This window comes from Pristiophorus japonicus, chromosome 1, assembly GCF_044704955.1.
Source record: "Pristiophorus japonicus isolate sPriJap1 chromosome 1, sPriJap1.hap1, whole genome shotgun sequence".
Lineage (NCBI taxonomy): Eukaryota > Metazoa > Chordata > Chondrichthyes > Pristiophoridae > Pristiophorus > Pristiophorus japonicus.
Window position 1 is genome coordinate 530,151,487 of NC_091977.1, and position 21,862 is coordinate 530,173,348.

The 21,862-nt window shown below is 46.8% G+C and overlaps 1 pseudogene; it reads right to left on the reverse strand.

The window, feature by feature from the left end:
• Positions 1 to 10,025: 10,025 nt before the first annotated feature.
• On the reverse strand, positions 10,026 to 10,255 carry LOC139279705 (U2 spliceosomal RNA; annotated as a pseudogene).
• Between the last annotated feature and the right edge of the window lie 11,607 nt (positions 10,256 to 21,862).

Below are 21,862 nucleotides of genomic sequence, written 5' to 3' on the forward strand. Positions count from 1 at the left end.
CCTGCTGCAAATATGCCATTTTTAGATTGGCTGCTCAGTATGGCAAACTGCACGATTTTCAGTTACATAGGGCCCGAATTTAATGAAGGCTTCCGCCCAAGCTGGAGCCTGACAGATCGTAGCCAGATCGGGAGCAAGGACATTTCTTGGGCAAGATTGCGGGATTTACCAATATCTTGCCCAGCAAATGTCCTCAAAAATCTTGCGCCTGAAAACACAGGCGCATAGCCTACTGTTACAGCAGCAAGTGTTTTAAAACAAAGAAAAACATATTAAAATAAAGTTATGAAAACATATTTTATTGTTTAAAAACCCTCCCCACTACGCTAAGTTTATTTTAAAGCATAATTTAAAAAACCTTTTTTTTTTAAATCAGCATAATATTTTTTTTTATGACATTAATAACTTTAATGTAAATGAATCTTAAGTATGTAGTGTATATTTTCTATTTTTTTATTTGTGTTTTGGGTGTTTGGGGAGGTTTGTCATTCATAATAATGGAACTTCCCGTTATTATGAATGAGAAAATACTTACCTGTGATTGGGCGTCCAGGCACACTTGACTCCCGCGCACGTCCCTACGAGCACACGCTGCGACGCGCAGGGAGAGGAGGCCTGTGGATCGGGAACGCGAGTGGGCGCAGCAGCTGCAGGCATTTTTTCTCTAAAATCTAGTTGAACGCCCGCAGGAAGGAGGAAGCAGGATTTCTGCGCCATTGACCCTGAAAAGAATCCTGTTCCGTTCTCTACATTCTGCCGTAAGATTACCTGCAGCGCCATCTAGTGGATCGCTTTGAATTCTGCTCCACCACATAAATTATATCGATTGTACTCTCAGTCCTCCTGAATTATTATTGATTGGCAATGTTATGGTCACGGTCCCAGGCATTTCATTGAGGTAACTTTCACACAGTCTCTCAATTATAAACGACATTCTACCTAAACTCGGATTTTACTCTATTTATATTATTTTTTTTATTTTAAAAGTGACATAGAAATATAGAAACATAGAAAATAGGTGCAGGAGTAGGCCATTCGGCCCTTCGAGCCTGCACCGCCATTCAATGAGTTCATGGCTGAACATGCAACTTCAGTACCCCATTCCTGCTTTCTCGCCATACCCCTTGATCCCCCTAGTAGTAAGGACTACATCTAACTCCTTTTTGAATATATTTAGTAAATTAGCCTCAACAACTTTCTGTGGTAGAGAATTTCACAGATTCACCACTCTCTGGGTGAAGAAGTTTCTCCTCATCTCTGTCCTAAATGGCTTACCCCTTATCCTTAGACTGTGACCCATGGTTCTGGACTTCCCCAACATTGGGAACATTCTTCCTGCATCTAACCTGTCTAAACCAGTCAGAATTTTAAACGTTTCGATGAGATCCCCTCTCATTCTTCTGAACTCCAGTGAATACAAGCCCAGTTGATCCAGTCTTCCTTGATATGTCAGTCCCACCATCCCGGGAATCAGTCTGGTGAACCTTCGCTACACTCCCTCAATAGCAAGAATGTCCTTCCTCAAGTTAGGAGACCAAAACTGTACACAATACTCCAGGTGTGGCCTCACCAAGGCCCTGTACAACTGTAGTAACACCTCCCTGCCCCTGTACTCAAATCCCCTCGCTATGAAGGCCAACATGCCATTTGCTTTCTTAACCGCCTGCTGTACCTGCATGCCAACCTTCAATGACTGATGTACCATGACACCCAGGTCTCGTTGCACCTCCCCTTTTCCTAATCTGTCACCATTCAGATAATAGTCTGTCTCTCTGTTTTTACCACCAAAGTGGATAACCTCACATTTATCCACATTATACTTCATCTGCCATGCATTTGCCCACTCACCGAACCTATCCAATCACTCTGCAGCCTCATAGCATCCTCCTCGCAGCTCACACTGCCACCCAACTTAGTGTCATCCGCAAATTTGGAGATACTACATTTAATTCCCTCGTCTAAATCATTAATGTACAATGTAAACAGCTGGGGCCCCAGCACAGAACCTTGCGGTACCCCACTAGTCACTGCCTGCCATTCTGAAAAGTACCCATTTACTCCTACTCTTTGCTTCCTGTCTGACAACAAGTTCTCAATCCATGTCAGCACACTACCCCCAATCCCATGTGCTTTAACTTTGCACATTAATCTCTTGTGTGGGACCTTGTTGAAAGCCTTCTGAACGTTCAAATAAACCACATCAACTGGTTCTCCCTTGTCCACTCTACTGGAAACATCCTCAAAAAATTCCATAAGATTTGTCAAGCATGATTTCCCTTTCACAAATCCATGCTGACTTGGACCTATCATGTCACCTCTTTCCAAATGCGCTGCTATGACATCCTTAATAATTGATTCCATTATTTTACCCACTACCGATGTCAGGCTAACCGGTCTATAATTCCCTGTTTTCTCTATCCCTCCTTTTTTTAAAAGTGGGGTTACTTTGGCTACCCTCCACTCGATAGGAACTGATCCAGAGTCAATGGAATGTTAGAAAATGACTATCGATGCATCCGCTATTTCCAAGGCCACCTCCTTAAGTACTCTGGGATGCAGACCATCAGGCCCTGGGGATTTATCGGCCTTCAATTCCATCAATTTCTCCAACACAATTTCCCAACTAATAAGGATTTCCCTCAATTCCTCCTTCTTACTAGATCCTCTGACCCCTTTTATATCCGGAACGTTGTTTGTGTCCTCCTTCGTGAATACCGAACCAAAGTACTTGTTCAATTGGTCTGCCATTTCTTTGTTCCCCGTTATGACTTCCCCTGATTCTGACTGCAGGGGACCTACGTTTGTCTTTACTAACCTTTTTCTCTTTACATATCTATAGAAGCTTTTGCAGTCTGTCGTAATGTTCCCTGCAAGCTTCTTCTCGTACTCCATTTTCCCTGCCCTAATCAAACCCTTTGTCCTCCTCTGCTGAGTTCTAAATTTCTCCCAGTCCCCGGGTTCGCTCCTATTTCTGGCCAATTTGTATGCCACTTCCTTGGCTTTAATACTATCCCTGATTTCCCTTGAGAGCCACAGTTGAGCCACCTTCCCTTTTTTATTTTTACGCCAGACAGGGATGTACAATTGTTGTAGTTCATCCATGCGGTCTCTAAATGTCTGCCATTGCCCATCCACAGTCAACTCCTTCAGTATCATTCGCCAATCTATTTTAGCCAATTCACGCCTCATACCTTCAAAGTTACCCTTCTTTAAGTTCTGGACCATGGTCTCTGAATTAACTGTTTCATTCCCCATCCTAATGCAGAATTCCACCATATTATGGTCACTCTTCCCCAAGGGGCCTCGCACAATGAGATTGCTAATTAATCCTCTCTCATTACACAACACCCAGTCTAAGATGGCCTCCCGCCTAGTTGGTTCCTCGACATATTGGTCTAGAAATCCATCCCTTATGCACTCCTGGAAATCCCTTCCCCCACTTCCAGCAGGTCTAAACTTCAAAATTCTGGCCTGATACTGCATCCCTCAACTTGTTTTGTACCAACTGTTACAAGCTTTATAAACATTGATGGACTTAAAAGAAAGACACTCAAAATTGAAAAGATGAAATTGAAAAATTAATGAAGTTATGCTAAACTTGTATCGAACCTTGGTTAGACCACACCTGGAGTACTGCTTACACGTCTGGTCGCCATATTATAAAAAGGATATAGAGGCACTGGAGTGGGTGCAAAAAAGATTTACAAGGATGCGAGGGTGTACATATCAGGAAAGAATGAGGGGTGACCTAATAGAGGTATTTAAAATTACAAAAGGTTTTTTATAGATACAGAGAGAACGTTTCCACTTGTGGGAAAGAACAAAACTAGAGGCCATAAATATGAGACAGATGCCAAGAAATCCAATAGGGAATTCAGAAGAAACTTCTATACTCAGAGAGCGGTGAGAATTTGGAACTCGCTGCCACAGGGAGTGGTTGAAGCGAATAGTATCGATGCATTTAAGGGGAGGTTAGACAAGCATATGAGGGAGAAGGGAATAGAGGGTTATGTTGATAGAGTTAGATGAGGAAAGACGGGAGGAGGCTCGAGTGGAGCATAAACGCGAGCATGGACTGGTTGGGCCGAATGGTCTGTTTCTGTGCTGTAAATGGTATGTAATTCTATTACATTGTACATTATGGTTGTTCCAAGCCATTATTGCAATCAATCCCTTACCCCCCAGGACAACACGGCTCATTTTAATATCGAGAATTCCAGCTGTTGTAGAACTTCTGTAATTACCCATTTTAAACAGCACCTTGAGGGTAAAATTCAGGAAATGGAGTCTTGTCTGAGCCCCAAGCCCCACACAGATTGAGACCATTGGAATAATATCAGAGGGCACTTGAGGTAAAGGCAACAATGAATTCTTTTTACAAAATTAATGAGAGACCGCCTATTTCTCTGGAAATGATGAGTGAAAAATTATTTTGATTTCGATCTATACGAAGCACTTCAGATTTTTTTTTTTAATTGAAAATTATTCCTGCAGCTCTGTGTAGCATTTCATTGAACATCGGTATCTTAATTCCCAGGAAATGGTAGAATCAGACAGAACAGAAGGAGACCATTCGGCCCTTGTGCCCGTGCCGACTCTTAGAAAAAGCAATAGTTAGTCCCACTCACTGCCCCCTGCTCATCCCCCATAGCTCTGCTCTTAAAATTTATTACTGAATCTGCTGCCACCAACCTTTCAGGCAGTGCATTCTTCACACAGAGGGTTGTGGGGATCAGGAACTCGCTGTCTGAAAGAGTGGCGGATGCAGAAACCCTCACCACTTTTAAGAGATGGTTGGATGGGCACTTAAAGTGCCGTAAAATGCACGGTTAAAGACCTAGAACTGGTAACATAGAAACATAGAAAATAGATGCAGGAGAAGGCCATTCGGCCCTTCGAGCCTGCACCGCCATTCAATGAGTTCATGGCTGAACATGCAACTTCAGGACCCTATTCCTGCTTTCTCGACATACCCCTTGATCCCCCGAGTAGTAAGGACTACATCTAACTCCTTTTTGAATATATTTAGTGAATTGGCCTCAACAACTTTCTGTGGTCGAGAATTCCACAGGTTCACCACTCTCTGGGTGAAGAAGTTTCTCCTCATCTCGGTCCTAAATAGCTTATCCCTTATCCTTAGACTGTGACCCCTGATTCTGGACTTCCCCAACATTAGGAACATTCTTCCTGCATCTAACCTGTCCAAACCAGTCAGAATTTTAAACGTTTCTGTGAGATCCCCTCTCATTCTTCTGAACTCCAGTGAATACAAGCCCAGTTGATCCAGTCTTTCTTGATATGTCAGTCCCGCCATCCCGGGAATCAGTCTGGTGAACGTTCGCTACACTCCCTCAATAGCAAGAATGTCCTTCCTCAAGTTAGGAGACCAAAACTGTACACACTACTCCAGGTGTGGCCTCACCAAGGCCCTGTACAACTGTAGTAACACCTCCCTGCCCCTGTACTCAAAGCCCCTCGCTATGAAGGCCAACATGCAATTTGCTTTCTTAACCGCATGCTGTACCTGCATGCTAACCTTCAATGACTGATGTACCATGACACCCAGGTCTCGTTGCACCTCCCCTTTTCCTAATCTGTCACCATTAATCTCTTGTGTGGGACCTTGTCGAAAGCCTTCTGAAAGTCCAAATACACCACATCAACTTTGGTAATTGGGATTAGGCTAGACGACCTTTTGTTGGTCGGCGCAGTATTGCAGGGAATAGAATACAGCCAGGGTGATCTCCTGGACTAGTTTCAATTGCCTGGATGGGTTGGAGAGGAATTTGCCCAGATTTTTTCTCCCTAAATTGGCCTGGGTTTTTATCTGGCTTTTGCCTCTCCCAGGAGATCACATGGCTCCGGTTGGGATGGAGTGTAGAATGTTTCAGTGTAAGGGACGTCGTAATTGTGTGGGGCGGACTGGTTGGGCTGGGTGCTCTTTGCCTTTCCGCCATTGTTCATAGGTTTATATGTAACCTTTAGGGCTGCTGACCGAGGGCCGTGCAGCTCTTTGTCAGCCGGCACGGACACGATGGACCGAAATGGCCTCCTTCTGCGCTGAAAATTTCTTATGTTTCTATAAGGACATAAGAAATAGGAGCAGGAGTAGACCATACGGCCCCTTGAGCCTGCTCCGCCATTTAATACGATCATGGCTGACCTGATCATGGACTCAGGTCCACTTCCCTGCCAGCTCCCCATAACCCCTCATAACAACTCGCTGCGTCAAAAAAATTGCTCCACATCTCCCCCTCTGGCTCTTTTGCCAATTATCTTAAATCTGTTCCCTCTGGTTACCAACCCTCCTGCCAGTGGACACAATTTCTCCTGATTTACTCTATCGAAACGCCTTGTTATTTTGAACAACTCTATTAAATCCCCGCTTAACCTTCACTGTGCTAAATTCGTAACTACTTTACAAAGGGTTTGTAAATTTGGAAAAATGAACTTTACTGAATATTATTGGCTCGGCTCTGAGTTTCACGCATTTTACAGCAAGTCAGTGTCGGACTAAAAATATTACTCTCCGTGTTACAGTACAACTCAATGATTTTTAATACTGCATTGCAATTCTGCTGTTACTGTTCGTGGTTAAAACTTCATGTGAAGTAGTCTTCTACATTGGGGAGGCCAAACACAGATTGGGTGACGGCTTAGCAGAACACCTCCGTTCAATCCATAAGGGTGACCCCGAGCTTCCGGTCACTTTAATTCTCCGCTCCACTCCCACTCTGATCTCTCCATCCTCGGTCTCCTGCACTGTTCCAATGAACATAAGAAATAGGAGCAGGAGTATGGTATTGGTGAGGCCATGCCTGGAACACTGTGTACAGTTTTGGTTTCCATTTTTACGAAAGGATATACTTGCTTTGGGGACAGCTCAGAGAAGGTTCACTCGGGTGATTCCGGAGATGAGAGGGTTGACTTATGAGGAAAGGTTGAGTAAGTTGGGATTCAGAAGAACGAGAAGTGACATTGAAACGCATAAGATTATGAGGGGGCTCAACAAGGTGGATGCAGAGAGGATGTTTCCACTGGTAGGGGAGACTAGAATTAAAGGGCATAATCTTAGAATAAGGGGTTGTCCATTTAAAACTGAGATGAGTCGGAATTATTTCTCTCAGAGGGTTGTAAATCTGTGGAATTCGCTTCCTCAGAGAGCTGTGGACACTGAATAAATTTAAGACAGAGATAGACATTTTCTTAACTGATAAGGGAATAAAGGGTTATGGGGAGTGGGCAGCGAAGTGGAGCTGAGTCCATGATCAGATCAGCTGTGATCTTATTGAATGGCGAACCAAGCTCGGGGGGTCAAATGGCCTACTCCTGCTCCTATTTCTTATGTTCTTATATCTAGTTGTGTTCCGTTTTAGGAGCTCTTCTTCATCTTCTTTTGATCTGGCTTGAAGTTGTGACATTGAGGGAATGTGTGTCAACTCTCCCTTCAGTATTTATTTGTGAAACAATTGCAGTTTCCATAATTGCAGTCTTCCATAAATAATTTCACTGATTCCAGCAGCTCAAAAAAAACAAGAAATAACTTTCCCATCAAGCGCCATTGAACTGAGCATTAAAGTGACAGATCGTCAGTGATGTTGTCTTCATCCAGTTCTTGAATTAGATTTTGAAATTGTCTGTGATTGAGTGCATTTGCGCAAATTAAATTCACAATGTCTAAGACAGGTTTCATGACGTGATCAAATTTGAGATTTTTAGACACTAGTTGCTCACGATGAATAATACAGTGAAATGGACAAAATTCAAGAAAGCTCTCGCCAGATTTACAAAGCCCGACTAATCCATTCACAGGTCTCATGGACAGAGTCCTGTCCGTTGCAATGGCAGTGAGCCTCTGTAAAGGCAACTTGGCCTTTTGCAACTACCGACATTAACGCCTCTTTTAGATCTCGTCCACAGGTTCTGCCCTTCAGTGACCCGATATCGAGCATAGGCAGTCCCTTCATCATCATAGGTGTTATGTATTCAACTATCATTGTAACCCATGTATAAGCTGACCAAAGTTGTACACCTTGAGAACATTGACCACAAGGGGGTGAACTTGTGGGAGACACTCCTAACCTGGACTTTCAGGTATAAAAGGGGAAGCTCCACCCACCTTCATCACTTGAGGTCTTAGTAATAAAGGTAACTGTCAAGTATGGGCCTCGTGTGCATTTATACTGTATAGTAAGGACGTATCAATAGGCAGTCCCTCGAAATCCAGGAAGACTCGCTTCCACTCTAAAAGTGAGTTCTCAGGTGACTGTACAGTCCAATGTAGGAATTACAGTCTCTGTCACAGGTGGGACAAACAGTGGTTGAAGGAAAGGGTGGGTGGGGAACCTGGTTTGCCACATGCTCCTTCCGCTGCCTGCGCTTGTTTTCTGCATGCTCTCGGCGACGAGACTCGAGGTGCTCAGCGTCCTCCCGGATGCTCTTCTTCCACTTAGGGCGGTCTTTGGCCAGGGACTCCCAGATGTCGGTGGGGATGTTGCACCTTATCAAGGAGGCTTTGAGGGTGTCCTTGAAATGTTTCCTCTGCCCACCTGGGGTTCGCTTGCCGTGAAGGAGTTCCGAGTAGAGCGCGTGCTTTGGGAGTCTTGTGTCGGGCATGCGAGCAATGTGGCCCGCCCAACGGAGCTGGTCGAGTGTGGTCAGTGTTTCGATGCTGGGGATGTTGGCCTGATCGCGAACACTAACGTTGGTGCGTCTGTCCTCCCAGGGGATTTGCAGGATCTTGCGGCGACATCGTTGGTGGTATTTCTCCAGCGATTTGAGGTGTCTACTGTATATGGTCCACGTCTCTGAGCCATACAGGAGGGCGGGTATCACTACAGCCTTGTAGACCATGAGCTTGTTGTCAGATTTGAGGGCCTGGTCATTGAACACTCTCTTCCTCAGGCGGCCGAAGGCTGCGCTGGCGCACTGGAGGCAGTGTTGATCCTCATCGCCGATGTCTGCCCTTGCTGATAATACGCTCCCGAGGTATGGAAACACAGCAGTCGTCAGAAACAGTGCGGACAGATACTGATAACTGAGGTTACCTTATACATCACACAACTTATCCAAAGCGATGCTCAAATACGCGCGCTGCTGAAGTTATGAGTGCAGTGGTGATACAAGTCATTGTTCAGGTTGGAGATTCTCCATTCTGTCAACAGTTTTTTTTTGTTTTTTTTTATTTTTCGTATCCAATCTTTCCAATTCTTTGTCAAATCACAAACGCCAGAGGTCACCTTGCACACATCAAGGATCACTCTGCGCCAATGCTCTTAGCCAAAAGGCCGAGAGCCACTGCACCGTTCCTGGAAGTACTGCAATACCAGGTTCGTGCCATGGAGGTGGATGGGTCAGGGCCCCCACACACCTCCGTGGAGGTGGATGGGTCAATCCACCCCACCCACCTCCTATTTCCAAAAAAGCAAGCATATACCTTCCTGATCCAGGGAGAACCACCCTGGGGTTATGGTGGTTACTCCCCTGTCAGGTCAGTTACGCATGATCTTAGCCAAAAGGCCGAACAGTTTTTTTTTTTTTTAAATTCGTAGCCAATCGTTCCAATTCTTTGTCAAATCACAAACGCCAGAGGTCACCTTGCACACGCCAAGGATCACTCTGCGCCAATGCTCTTAGCCAAAAGGCCGAGAGCCACTGCACCGTTCCTGGAAGGACTGCAATACCAGATTCGTGCCATGGAGGTGGATGGGTCAGGTCCCCCACACACCTCCGTGGAGTTGGATGGGTCAAGCCACCCCACCCACCTCCTGTTTCCAAAAAAGCAAGCATATACCTTCCTGATCCAGGGAGAACCACCCGGAGGTCATGGCGGCCACTCTCCCGTCAGGCCAGCCACGCATGATCTTAGCCAAAAGGCTGAACAGTTTTTTTTTTTTTTTTTTTTTTTTTTTTTAAATTCATGTCCAATCGTTATCCAATCGTTACAATTCTTTGTCAAACGCCAGAGGTCACCCTGCACCAGTCAAGGATCACTCTGCGCCAATGCTCTTAGCCAAAAGGCCTAGAGCCACTGCACCGTTCCTGGAAGTACTGCAATACCAGGTTCGTGCCATGGAGGTGGATGGGTCAGGTCCCCCACACACCTCCGTGGAGGTGGATGGGTCACCAATCCCACCCACCTCCTGTTTACAAAAATGTAAGCATATACCTTCCTGACCAGGGAGAAACCACCCGGACGTCATGGTGGCTGGTCAGGTTAGTTATGCAGATCTTAGCCAAAAGGCCGAGAAGCGATTTACGGAAGCTAGTCACCATATAGCCGATACTTGTTCAAAGATTTCAAGAGCCGTATATTGACCTCTGTATTCTCCAGAACCACCAGTTGGTTACCTCTAGTGTAGCTACTGTTAGGGGACCTATAGACGACACCCACCAGTGACTTCTTCCCCTTATTATTTCTTATCTCCACCCAAACTGATTCTACACCTTGATCTTACAGAGTCAATATCATTTCTCACTACTGCACTGATCTCATCCTTAATTAACAGGACTACCCCACCACCTTTTCCTTTCTGTCGATCTTTGCAAATTGTCAGATACCCCTGACAACGCAAGCTCGAGAAACAGCACATCATCTTTCGTTTAGGCACTTTACAGCTTTCAGGACTCAACATCGAGTTCGACAATTTAAAACCATAATCACTGCCCTCGTTTTTTTCAGTTTTTTTCTCTTTCCCGCGGCAGCTGTTGGTGATTCTGCCATTTGCACACGATCTAGACTTATCTTTCATTTCTTAACTTGTCCCATTACCATCTCCTTTCACCTCACACCATCATCCCTTTTGTCTCTCTAATCTCTCCTGCCTTCCACCCTATCACAGACCTTCCCTTTTGTTCTTTCCTCCCCTCTCCCTTTCACTGCCCCTGCGCTTGCTTAAAATCTGTTACATCTCAAACTTTTTCCAGTCAGCGTCTTGAAACGTTAACTCTGTTTCTCTCTCTACAGATGCTGCCTAACCTGCTGAGGATTTCATAAAGACATAAGGACATAAGAAATAGAAGCAGGAGTAGGCCATTTGGCCCCTCAAGCCTGCTCCGCCATTCAATAAGATCATGGCTGATCTGATCATGGACTCAGCTCCACTTCCCTGCTCGTTCCCCGTAACCCTTGACTCCCTTATCGTTCACAAATCTGTCTACCTCCACCTTAAATATATTTGCAGCATTTTATGGTTTTATTTCAGATTCCAGCACCCACAGTATTTTGCTTTTATAGACAGGGAGAATGTCCGAAATCCGGAGTTCTAAAAACCGGAATTGTCCGCAAACCGGACATTATGCAGATTGAAAGAGTCATTGTCCTAAATCCGTATATATTTCCCAAAAAACGGACTTTTAAGCTGTACATACCTTTTTCCAAGCAGGAATCAAAAAAAATACGCAGCCCAGCCCAGCGATTGCCGGATTCGAGCCGTTGGATATAATTCTCCAAAATCCAAAAATACCCAAAACTCGGTCCAAGGATTTCAGGATTCGGGACGTCAGATTGTCTCCAAAATCTGGAAATACCCAAAACTTGGCAAAAGGATTTCCAGATTCGGGACATCGAATTTGCTCTGAAATCTGGAAAAACCCGAAAATTGTCCACGAGATTTCCGGATTTGGGACTTGAGATTTCTTCTCCGAAATCCGGAAATACCCGAGATTTGGCCCTGGGGTTTCCGGATTCGGGACGTCAGATTTCTCCGAAATCTGGAAAAACCCAAAAACGAGAATGGCCTCGGTCCTGAAGTTTCGGGTTTCGGGACGTTATACCTGTATTATATGTGAAGTACCAACTGGAGTGGGGAGATATATCATTTGGTACAAGCTTTGTCGCAATTGATGAACTCAAAAGGAATAAAGACAAAATAAATTGAATATATTTTTTTAATTCATTCACCAGATGTGGTCGTCGCTGGCAAGGTCAGCATTTATTGCCCATCCCGTGGTGAAGGTCCTCCCACAGTGCTGTTAGGGAGGGAGTTCCAGGGTTTTGACCTAGTGACGATGAAGGAACGGCCGATATATTTACAAGTCAGGATGGTGTGTGACTTGGAGGGGAACGTGGAGGTGGTGGTGTTCCCATGCGCCTGCTGCCCTTGTCCTTCTAGGTGGTAGAGGTCGCGGGTTTGGGAGGTGCTGCCGGAGAAGCCTTGGCGAGTTGCTGCAGTGCATCTTGTAGATGGTACACACTGCAGCCATGGTGCTCCAGTGGCAGGGACGGATTAAGCGGGGGGGGGGGGGGGGGGGTGCAGATGGGGCAGTCGCCCAGGGCCCAAGCCTAGAGTGGGGCCCATACAGGATGGGATTAAGGGCAAGGATAAACAGTATTGATATGTGACATAGCAAGAGCGTAGCGAAACCGCGAGGGCTCGGGCGCATGTTATTCTCCACTTGATGTCATCATCATCATCATCATCATAGGCGGTCCCTCGAAATGAAGATGACTTGCTTCCACACCAAAAAAGGATACGTTCACAGGTGTTTCAATGAAGGACCCTGTGATGTATTTGCGGCCATGCTCTGCACCGTGTAATTACATGTAATAGCCAACAGATGGGGAAAGCCCGGGAGGCACACATTACTGCACCTCGTGCTGCCTCCCTATATAGAGCCGACTCCCCCTGCTGTGCTCACTTTTGGAGTTTACATTAAACCTAAAGGTCCACAAGGTGATCAGCTCCAGCATGGGCCACGTGTGATTTATTATAGTGATTAAGCATACGAATCACCTGGCGACGAGACTAGAATACTAACACACAGCTATGGCCACCATTGACTACATCGAGCGACATTGTGTCGGGGAAGACTGGGATGACTTCATTGATCGGCTGGATCAATGCTTTATCACGAAAGACTTAGAGGGAGCCGTGAATGACAGCAAACGCACGGCTGTCCTCCTCACAGTCTGCGGATCACAGAAATACGCATTCGTCGAGGACCTACTGGCCCCGATGAAACCCACTGAGAAAAGTTATGAAGAACTGTGCGAGCTAGTTCGAAATCGGCGGAAGCCGAAATGTGGTGCACTCATGGCGAGGTACCGTTTCTACACCCACCGGCGCGGGGTAGGCCAAGACGTGGCAGCGTTCATCGCTGAGCTAAGGCGTCTTGCTGGGCCATGCAAATTTGGGACAGTTCTTGAAGAAATCTTAAGAGACTTCTTTGTTTTGGGAATCGGGCACGAAGGGATTTTCCGCAAATTGCTAGCGGAGGAAGACTTGGACTGAGCCAAAGCCATCCTGATTGCTCAGGCATACATGGCCAGAGGGGAAGAAACAAAGCTACTCTACTCACAACTTCGGAATCACCCGGGGCCAAACACCGTGAATAAGCTAAATTCGTCGGCAGACAGGAGAAGTGCCCCCAGCTGGGCTAATGCGACCTCTGCTCGCCCTGAGATGACTCACTCACCCCAACAATGGACTAATGCGAAGAGATCAGTACCTGTGAATGCAAGTCCATCAGCAAGCTGTTGGCGCTGTGGAGGGGCTCATCGCGCAAACCAGTGCGGGTTCAAACAATATGTCTGCAAGAATTGCTCAATGCTGGGGCACCTCCAACGAATGTGTAAACGTGCTACAACTCGATACGTAGCGGAGGATGGGAGGTCAAGCGTGGATCCTGAGGATCGCGCAGAGATGACCAAGGAGGAAGAGGTACATGGGGTGCACGTGCATGAGCCCCCCGATTATGATGAACGTTAAACTGAACGGCATACCGGTACCGATGGAACTGGACACAGGTGCGATCCAATCGATCATGAGCCAGAAGGCCTTCCAGAAGCAATGGGCAAACAAGGCACACAGGCCCAAGCTGAGCCTGATCGACGCGAAGCTGTGCACCTACACTAAAGAGGTTATCCCGGTCCTCGGAAGTGCTGCATGATGGTTCTGTGCATAAATTGCCACTATGGATTGTTCCTGGTAACGGGCCTATGCGTGTTGACAGAAGCTGGCTACAGAATTTTAACTGGAAATGGGGCGATGTAAAAGCATTATGGTCGGTGGAGAAAGCCACGTGTGCGCAGGTCTTAGACAAGTTTCCGTCACTGTTCCAGCCTGGCATTGGCAGCTTCACAGGGACCAAGGTGACAATTCACCTTAGCCCAGACGCGAGACCTGTTCATCACAAGACCAGAGTGGTCATTTAAATGATGTGGGAGAAAGTAGAAATCAAGCTAGATTGGCTTCAGCGCGAAGGCATCATATCGGCAGTGGAATTTAATGACTAGGCCAGTCCCATTGTCCCTGTTCTTAAAAGTGATGGGACAATTAGAATTTGTGGGGATTATAAAGTAATCATAAACCGAGTATCGTTACAGGACCAGTACCCGCTCCCCAAGGTGGAGGATTTGTTCACCTGTCGGGCGGAAAGCTGTTTTCAAAATTGGACCTCACCTCGGCATACATGACCCACGAGCTGGCAGAATCGTCCAAGAAGCTGACGTGCATAAACACACACAAGGGGCTGTTCATTTACAACCGGTGCCCCTTCGGGATCCATTCAGCGGCTGTGATCTTCCAACAAAACATGGCGAGCCTGCTGAAATCTGTCCGGGGAACGGTCGTCATCCAAGACATCTTGGTCATCGGACACGACACCAATGAACACCTCCATAGCCTGCAAGAGGTGCTACGCTGACTAAATCGAGTCGGTCTAAGATTGAAACGAACCAAATGCGCCTTCTTGGCACCAGAGGTGGAATTCCTGGGAAGGAGAATCGCAGCAGATGGCATCAGACCCTCAGACTCCAAGAAGGAGGCGATCCAGAAGACCCCGAGACCACGCAACATGACGGAGCTGTGTTCGTTCCTAGGACTACTGAACTAGTTTGGTAACTTTCTGCCTGGGCTGAGCACTTTGCTTGAACCATTACATGCACTGCTCCATAAGGGTGATGACTGGGTCTGGGGTAAAAATCAAGAAACTGCCTTCGAGAAGGCCAGAAACTTATTGTGCTCAAACAAACTACTGGCGCTGTACGATCCCTGTAGGCATCTTGTTTTAGCGTGCGATGCGTCATCCTACGGGATCGGGTGTGTGCTTCAGCAAGTGAACGTGTCGGGTAAGCTCCAACCTGTAGCATATGCGTCCCGCAGCCTTTCCAAGGCTGAAAAGGGGTACAGCACGATCGAAAAGGCGACCCTAGCTTGTGTGTACGCGGTAAAAAAGATGCACCAGTACCTATTTGGCCAGCGGTTCAAACTAGAAACCGACCACGAGCCGCTCACGTCGTTATACTCTGAGAGCAAAGGCTTTAACACCAATGCCTCAGCTCACATTCAGAGGTGGGCATTAACGCTGTCCGCTTACGACTGCATGATCCGCCACAGACCAGGCACCGATAACTGCGCAGATGCGCTCAGCTGGCTCCCGCTCGCCACCATCGAGGGTGAAGCGGTGCAGCCCGTGGAACTGGTTGTGGCCATGGAAGCCTTTGAGGGTGAAGGGTCACCCGTCACGGCGCGCCAGTTAAGATTCTGGACCAGCCAAGACCCACTGCTGTCCCAGGTGAAAAACTGTGTATATTAAGTGAAAACTGGGCAACCACATATGGAGAGATGCATGGCAATTTTAAGCCATTTCTCTGGCGCAAGGACAAGTTATCCATCCAGGCCAACTGCATTTTGTGGGGAAATCGCATAGCCCTGCCCAAGAAGGGCAGAGATTTATTTGTCAAGGATCTCCATAGCACACACCCCGGCATCGTAATGATGAAAGCCATTGCGAGATCGCAAATGTGGTGGCCCGGCATCGACAACACGTGCGCGCAACTCAGCAACGCACCCAGGGAAGCCCCCCCTGAGCCTATGGTCCTGGCCCCGCATCCATGTAGTCTACGTGGGTCCCTTTCGAGGAAAAATGTTCCTAGTTGTAATTGATGCTTACTCTAAATGGATAGAATGTCGTCCAGCACATCCACCGCCACAATAGAGAGCCTTCGGACAATGATCGCCACCCATGGCCTGCCCGACGTCTTTGTTAGTGACAATGGACCATGCTTTACGAGTTCCGAATTTCGCGAATTTTTGTGCTGTAATGGCATAAAGCATGTCAGGTCGGCCCCGTTCAAACCAGCCTCCAATGGCCAAGCTAAACGGGCAGTACAGATCATAAAGCAGGGCATGCAGCGAGTGACGGAAGGCCCCTTGCAGACCCGTCTGTCTCGCGTACTGCCCGCCCGCTGAACTCCTCATGAAGTGGACCCTCAAAACAAGGTTGTCCCTTGTGCAACCAATTTTAAGTGAGATTGTCGAAAACCGTCGTCTTAAGCAATGTACATATCATGACCGCAACTCTGTAACCGCGTTGTATCAATGTCGATGACCCTGTTTTCGTGCTGAACTTTGGTACGGGCCCTAAGTGGCTCGCAGGCACTAAAGAGGGGAATGGTAAGACTCATTAATGGCCAAAACTGCAAGAAGCACATTGATCAAACCAAATTGAGGTTCACCGATGATCCAGACCCGTTGGATGACTACAGTGACATCAACTTCCAACCACAAGCAACAGAACCAGCGGTTCACCAAGAGGCAGAACTCATCACACCGGACAGTCCAACCAGAGCCGCAGCCCCGCAAGGCAGCGACACTCCGGTCAGGCCGCCTACACCCAACATCCAACTCAGACACTCAACCAGAGAGCGCAGACCCCCGTTCAGGCTTGACCTGTAAACCGCATCTGAGACTTGAGGGGAAGTGTTGTGATGTATTTTCAGCCATGCTCTGTACCATGTAATTACATGTAATAGCCAACAGATGGGAAAAGCCCGGAAGGCACACATTACTGCACCTCGTGCTGCCTCCCTATATAAAGCAGGCTCCCCCTGCAGTGCTCACTTTTTGAGTTTACATTAAACCTAAAGGTCACAAGGTGATCAGCTCCAGCATGGGCCACGAGTGATTTATTATAATGAAAAGCATACGTATCAGACCCAAACTACACCCTCAAGGGTGGAAGATGCCTGTGCGTGGATTTTTTTACATGTGAAGGCCATTGCACACCAGCCACCACACGTGCTTGACAGAGCTAGGTCTTGGTCCAGTGGCAAGGGTCAACCAAGACTACTGGAGACCAGCTCTGCTGCACGGACCTAGTGCGCACATGTATCGCAGTGTGGGCTGGTCCATGCTGTCCCAGGGCCCTTGCCTCTTCTGGACCCTGAACTCACGCCTCTCCTGGGCCCCTATCACGACCCTCTACAGTCTCTCGCCACTCCTTCGCCCCGACCTCGCCGCTCCTGCTGTATCTGCCCATGCTCCAATCACCGACCTGGACCTTGATGACATCACTCTTTGTTGCTGTCGCCCTCCTGCACTAGCTCGCGCTGTACCTTGCAGCGGCCTCCATGCTGCTCCCCAAGGCCTCCACACTGCTCCTTTTATGGATCTGCCACTGGTGTTCTCACGCAGGTCTGGGCCTCCACGCTGCTCGACTTGATGTAAACAGACTCGAGATGCCCTTTTTCTCGAGATGCATTCTACACGCAAATCAGGGGCAAAAAAAAAAGGAATGAGCACCAGCTACCCGAGGAGCAAAAGAGACGAGAAGCATCTAATCTGCCTAAACTAGATAACTTTTTACAACTAAAAACTCAAGATCATGAAGATGAAGGCCAAGACAAGGCTGTGCAGTCAACTTCAACAACAAAACCACGAGTGGCACCGGACCCGGACATGGAGCCCCATGTCTAAAACGCTGAAGAAGATGAAAATCAAACTGGCACGTACTGAGCTGAAAGAGACATAACTTACGAGTGACATTAGGCTGTGGGGAGACAATATCTCAGAAGTCATGCAAAGCCATTGGATTGCAAAAGGTAGTGAGGACTGCCAAAACTGTGATAAAGATTCCAAAACTCCAGCATGATTCATGCCAAGGAAGGATGTCGCCGATACTGCTTGAAGTCTGCATCCGCTGACAGGGGAACGTGTGGAGAGAACGTGGGTCTGTTATTCACCTTCAAATGGTAGAGTATACTGCTTTGCTTGCAAGGTCACAGCATGAGCAAGTAGCCACTTTACTCATGGGTTTAATGACTGGAAGCATGGAGATGAAAGGATTTCATCTCAGGAAAACAGCCACCAGCATAAAGAAGCCATGGTGGTAATGTGCACTCGACAAGCGGACACTGGTTGTGTGGATGGTCATATTGCCTTCCAGTTTGAAAATGAATGGCAGTATTGGTGCAAGGTGCTAGAGCGGGCTGTCTGAGTGATATCGTTTCTCTGTGAACGAGGTCTTTCATTGCGAGGCAGAGGCAACATTGTTGGGTCTCCAAGTAATGGTAATTATCTGGGTGTGTTGGAGGTTCTCACAAAATACAATGCATTTCTTGCTGAACACATCAAGCGGTTCGCCAACAAAGGCAAGGGACATATTTCATACTTGTCTTCCCCGACTTGTGAAGAACTGATTAGTCTGATGGGTGGCAAAGTACTTGAGACAATTATCCAGGAATTGAAATCAGTGAAGTTCTATTCAATGTCTGTTGATTCAACGCCAGATGTCACACACTCAGATCAGCTGACATTTATCGTCCGCTATGTTCTACCGACTGGTCCTGAAGAAAAGTTCCTAAAGTTCTTGCTGATAATTGGTCATACTGGACAAGAAATAGCAGAAATAATACTGGTCTTTCTGGATGAGAACGGGATCGACATACAAAATTGTCGTGGACAATCTTATGATAATGCTACAAATTGGAGTGGGAAATATATTGGTGTCCAAAATTTCACCAAAGAGCAATGCCCATATGCGACGTTTCTTGACAAACTGGGCGAACTGGATTCAGCTATTCTCATTGTAATTTGGAACACAGTCTTGAAGCGCTTTCACCTGACCAATCTCTCGCTTTGAGAGACCGGCTTGAATCGGAATGTCATGGTGTCCTTACTTGAGTCTTTGAGCCTTGTCGATTTTGTCAAGACACAGCGGACAGAGTTTGAGGACTTCGAAGACCAAGGGATTAAACTGTGTGGCCACAACTAGTACAATTCAGCTCTGGGGTGCGTCTGGGTACGCAACCACCCTATGACGATGGAAATGCTGAAAACACTGCGCTGTCACCCAAGTAGAAATTCAAAACTAAAGTGTTCCTTGTCATCATTGATCAATTAATCAACACCTTGAAACACCACCTTGAAACATTCAGGGTAATCAACTGTAAGTTTGGATTCTTGTCCAAGCAAGCAGCAGCAAATCTTGCCCGCTCCTATCCCAAAGATCTGGAACCTATGATTGAATTTATCCAGTTTTCTAGCTTGGTGACATCCTCAACAGAGCTTCAAACCTCAATTTGTGTCAAACAAACTAAGTCAGCAGAGCTGAGAATGTACCAATTCCTCCATACACACGCCCTCACCCAAACCTTTTCTAACATTGAAATAGCTCTTCGCATATATCTGTCGATGGTATCAAATTGCAGTGGTGAGCGGTTCTTCTCGAAACTAAAACGCATCAAGGTCAGGAGCCAAATGGGACAAGATCGACTTAATAGTCTTTCACTACTGAACATCGAGAGCAAAGTATTGAGAAGACTTGACTTCTCGAAAATCATAGACAAGTTTAGCTGACAAAAATCTAGGAAAAGGCCAAGTAATGTTATACTTGTAGTTATCTCTGTGGAGAAAATGGAATGCAAATAACAAATTGCGCTGTCTTGTTCTAAGTTGTTGTCATTGTCGATTTAGTTTCAAAATGTAAGGATTTAAAAAAATTAAGGTGTTGCTGTTTACTGTTTATACTAGGTTCCATCAAGGTATTGGTTTGATTGTTTGGAAATAAAGTAAAATATTAAATGAGTGTCTTTATAGTATCAATGAGAACATAACCTGCGATGTAGGCCTGACCTGACCTTGACCTGATGTATACTGTGTCCTGTGACTTAGCTCACTAATGTAATTAACTGCAGGATGTGAATGGGAGGGGGCCCATGGCCGGGGTATTGCCCAGGGCCCAAGGCACCCTTAATCCATCCCTGTGCACCGGTAGTGGGGAAGTGAATGGTGAAGGTGGTGGATGGGGTGCCGATCAAGCGGGCTGCTTTGTCCTGGATGGTGTTGAGCTTTTTGAATGTTGTTGGAGCTGCACTCATCCAGGCAAATGGAGAGTATTCCATCACACTCCTGACTTGTGCCTTGTAGATGGTGGAAAGTTTCTGGGGAGTCAGGTGAGACACTCGCCGCAGAATACCCAGCCTCTGTGCTCTTGTAGCCACGGTATTTATGTCCAGTTAAGTTTCTGGTCAATGGTGACCCCCAGGATGTTGATGGTGGGAGATTCGGCAATGGTAATGCTGTTGAATGTCAAGGGGCCGTGGTTAGACTCTCACTTATTGGAGATGGTCATTGCTTGTCTCTTGTGTGGCGCAAATGTTATTTGCCACTTATCAGCCCAAGCTTGACTGTTGCCCAGGTCTTGCTGCATGCAGGCACGAACTGATTCATTATCTGAGGAGTTGCGAATGGAACATAGATACACCAAATGTCCTCACTCTTTTACGCCCGCTGTTGATCCCTGTGCCTCATTAGAATGGCTCCATCCCCAGACTGCAGACAAGCAAGTTTCCTGCAGTTACGCTGTTTCAAAACAGGTGTAAAATTTCAGGCGCAGCCGGAAACAATCATTTTTAGGTACAGGTTGTACCTCTCCAATCCAGGACTCTCTGATCCGGCACCACCCATGGTTCGGCATCAGTTCCATGCCTGGAGCATGAGCAGCGTGGGTGGCGACGGTGGGTCCGGGTCCGGGGGTGGCGGGTAATCAAATCAAAGAATCACAATACAATACAGGTTGTACCTCTCCAGTCCGGCTCCCTCGGGGCCTGACCGCTGCCGGAACAGAGAATTTTCCGAACCACGGGCGGTCACGCCGAGCCTTGGTTTATCGGTACTGGTACATCAGTCATTGAAAGTTGTCATGCAGGTACAGCAGGCGGTGAAGGCGGCAAATGGCATGTTGGCCTTGTAGGGGGTGGTCTCGGGGTCAGGTTCACGTCTGACCTCCTGAACGATTCGAATTGCTCCCACTCCCTGGGTTCTAGACTTTGGATTTATTTGGGGATGTGACAAAGTGCAAGAGACAACTGATTTTGGTGCAAGAAACTTCAATTTTATTAAGGAAAAGAAAGTACAATATCAAAACACACAATCACTAGAATAAGGGACATTTTATCACACGTTCAAAAGGGTTACAGAAAATAATACACCTCCCACCTCCCAATTCCTAACTCTGACTAGGTTGAACTCCACGGCAAACAGGGATTATGCTCACCAATCCTTTTATTGTCAGTTAGCGGTGGTTCGTGGTTTTGGGGTTCGCTGGGCTCTGTAGGTTCTGCTTACCGTACCCCGAACATCGTGGAAGACTTCTTACTGCATAGCCTTCAGTTGGGTAGTGTCTGCTGATGCGGTAGGGCACGTATTGGATTTTATGAGGTGAGTACCCACTTTCAGTAGTAGGTTTTAAAGTTCTTTTAGGTAATGCTTCATTTGTTGACAGCTGGGAACAGATTGTAGAGTGGAAACTTTCGAATCTTCGGTTCTTCTTGAGGAGTTTTGTCCTTGGAATTTGTCGATCACGGTGGTTCGATGTTACCACGTTGGCTGTGGTCAGTTACTGTGGTGATGATGATGTCCGAAGTTACTGGGAACTCCTTTTCTCTGCCTTGATGATATTCTTCCTTCTTCTTCGGTAGCAGAGCAGTGGCCCAGGAGTGTCGTCGAGGCTGAAGATGTTGATGTTCAGAGAGCTGCATAGAAGGCTGTGTAGCAAGCTCTCTGGAAGGCTCAATTAACCCGTAAAACAGGGCCCCAGTTTTATTTTGGGGGCCGTTCTAATCTGCGCGCAAAATCAG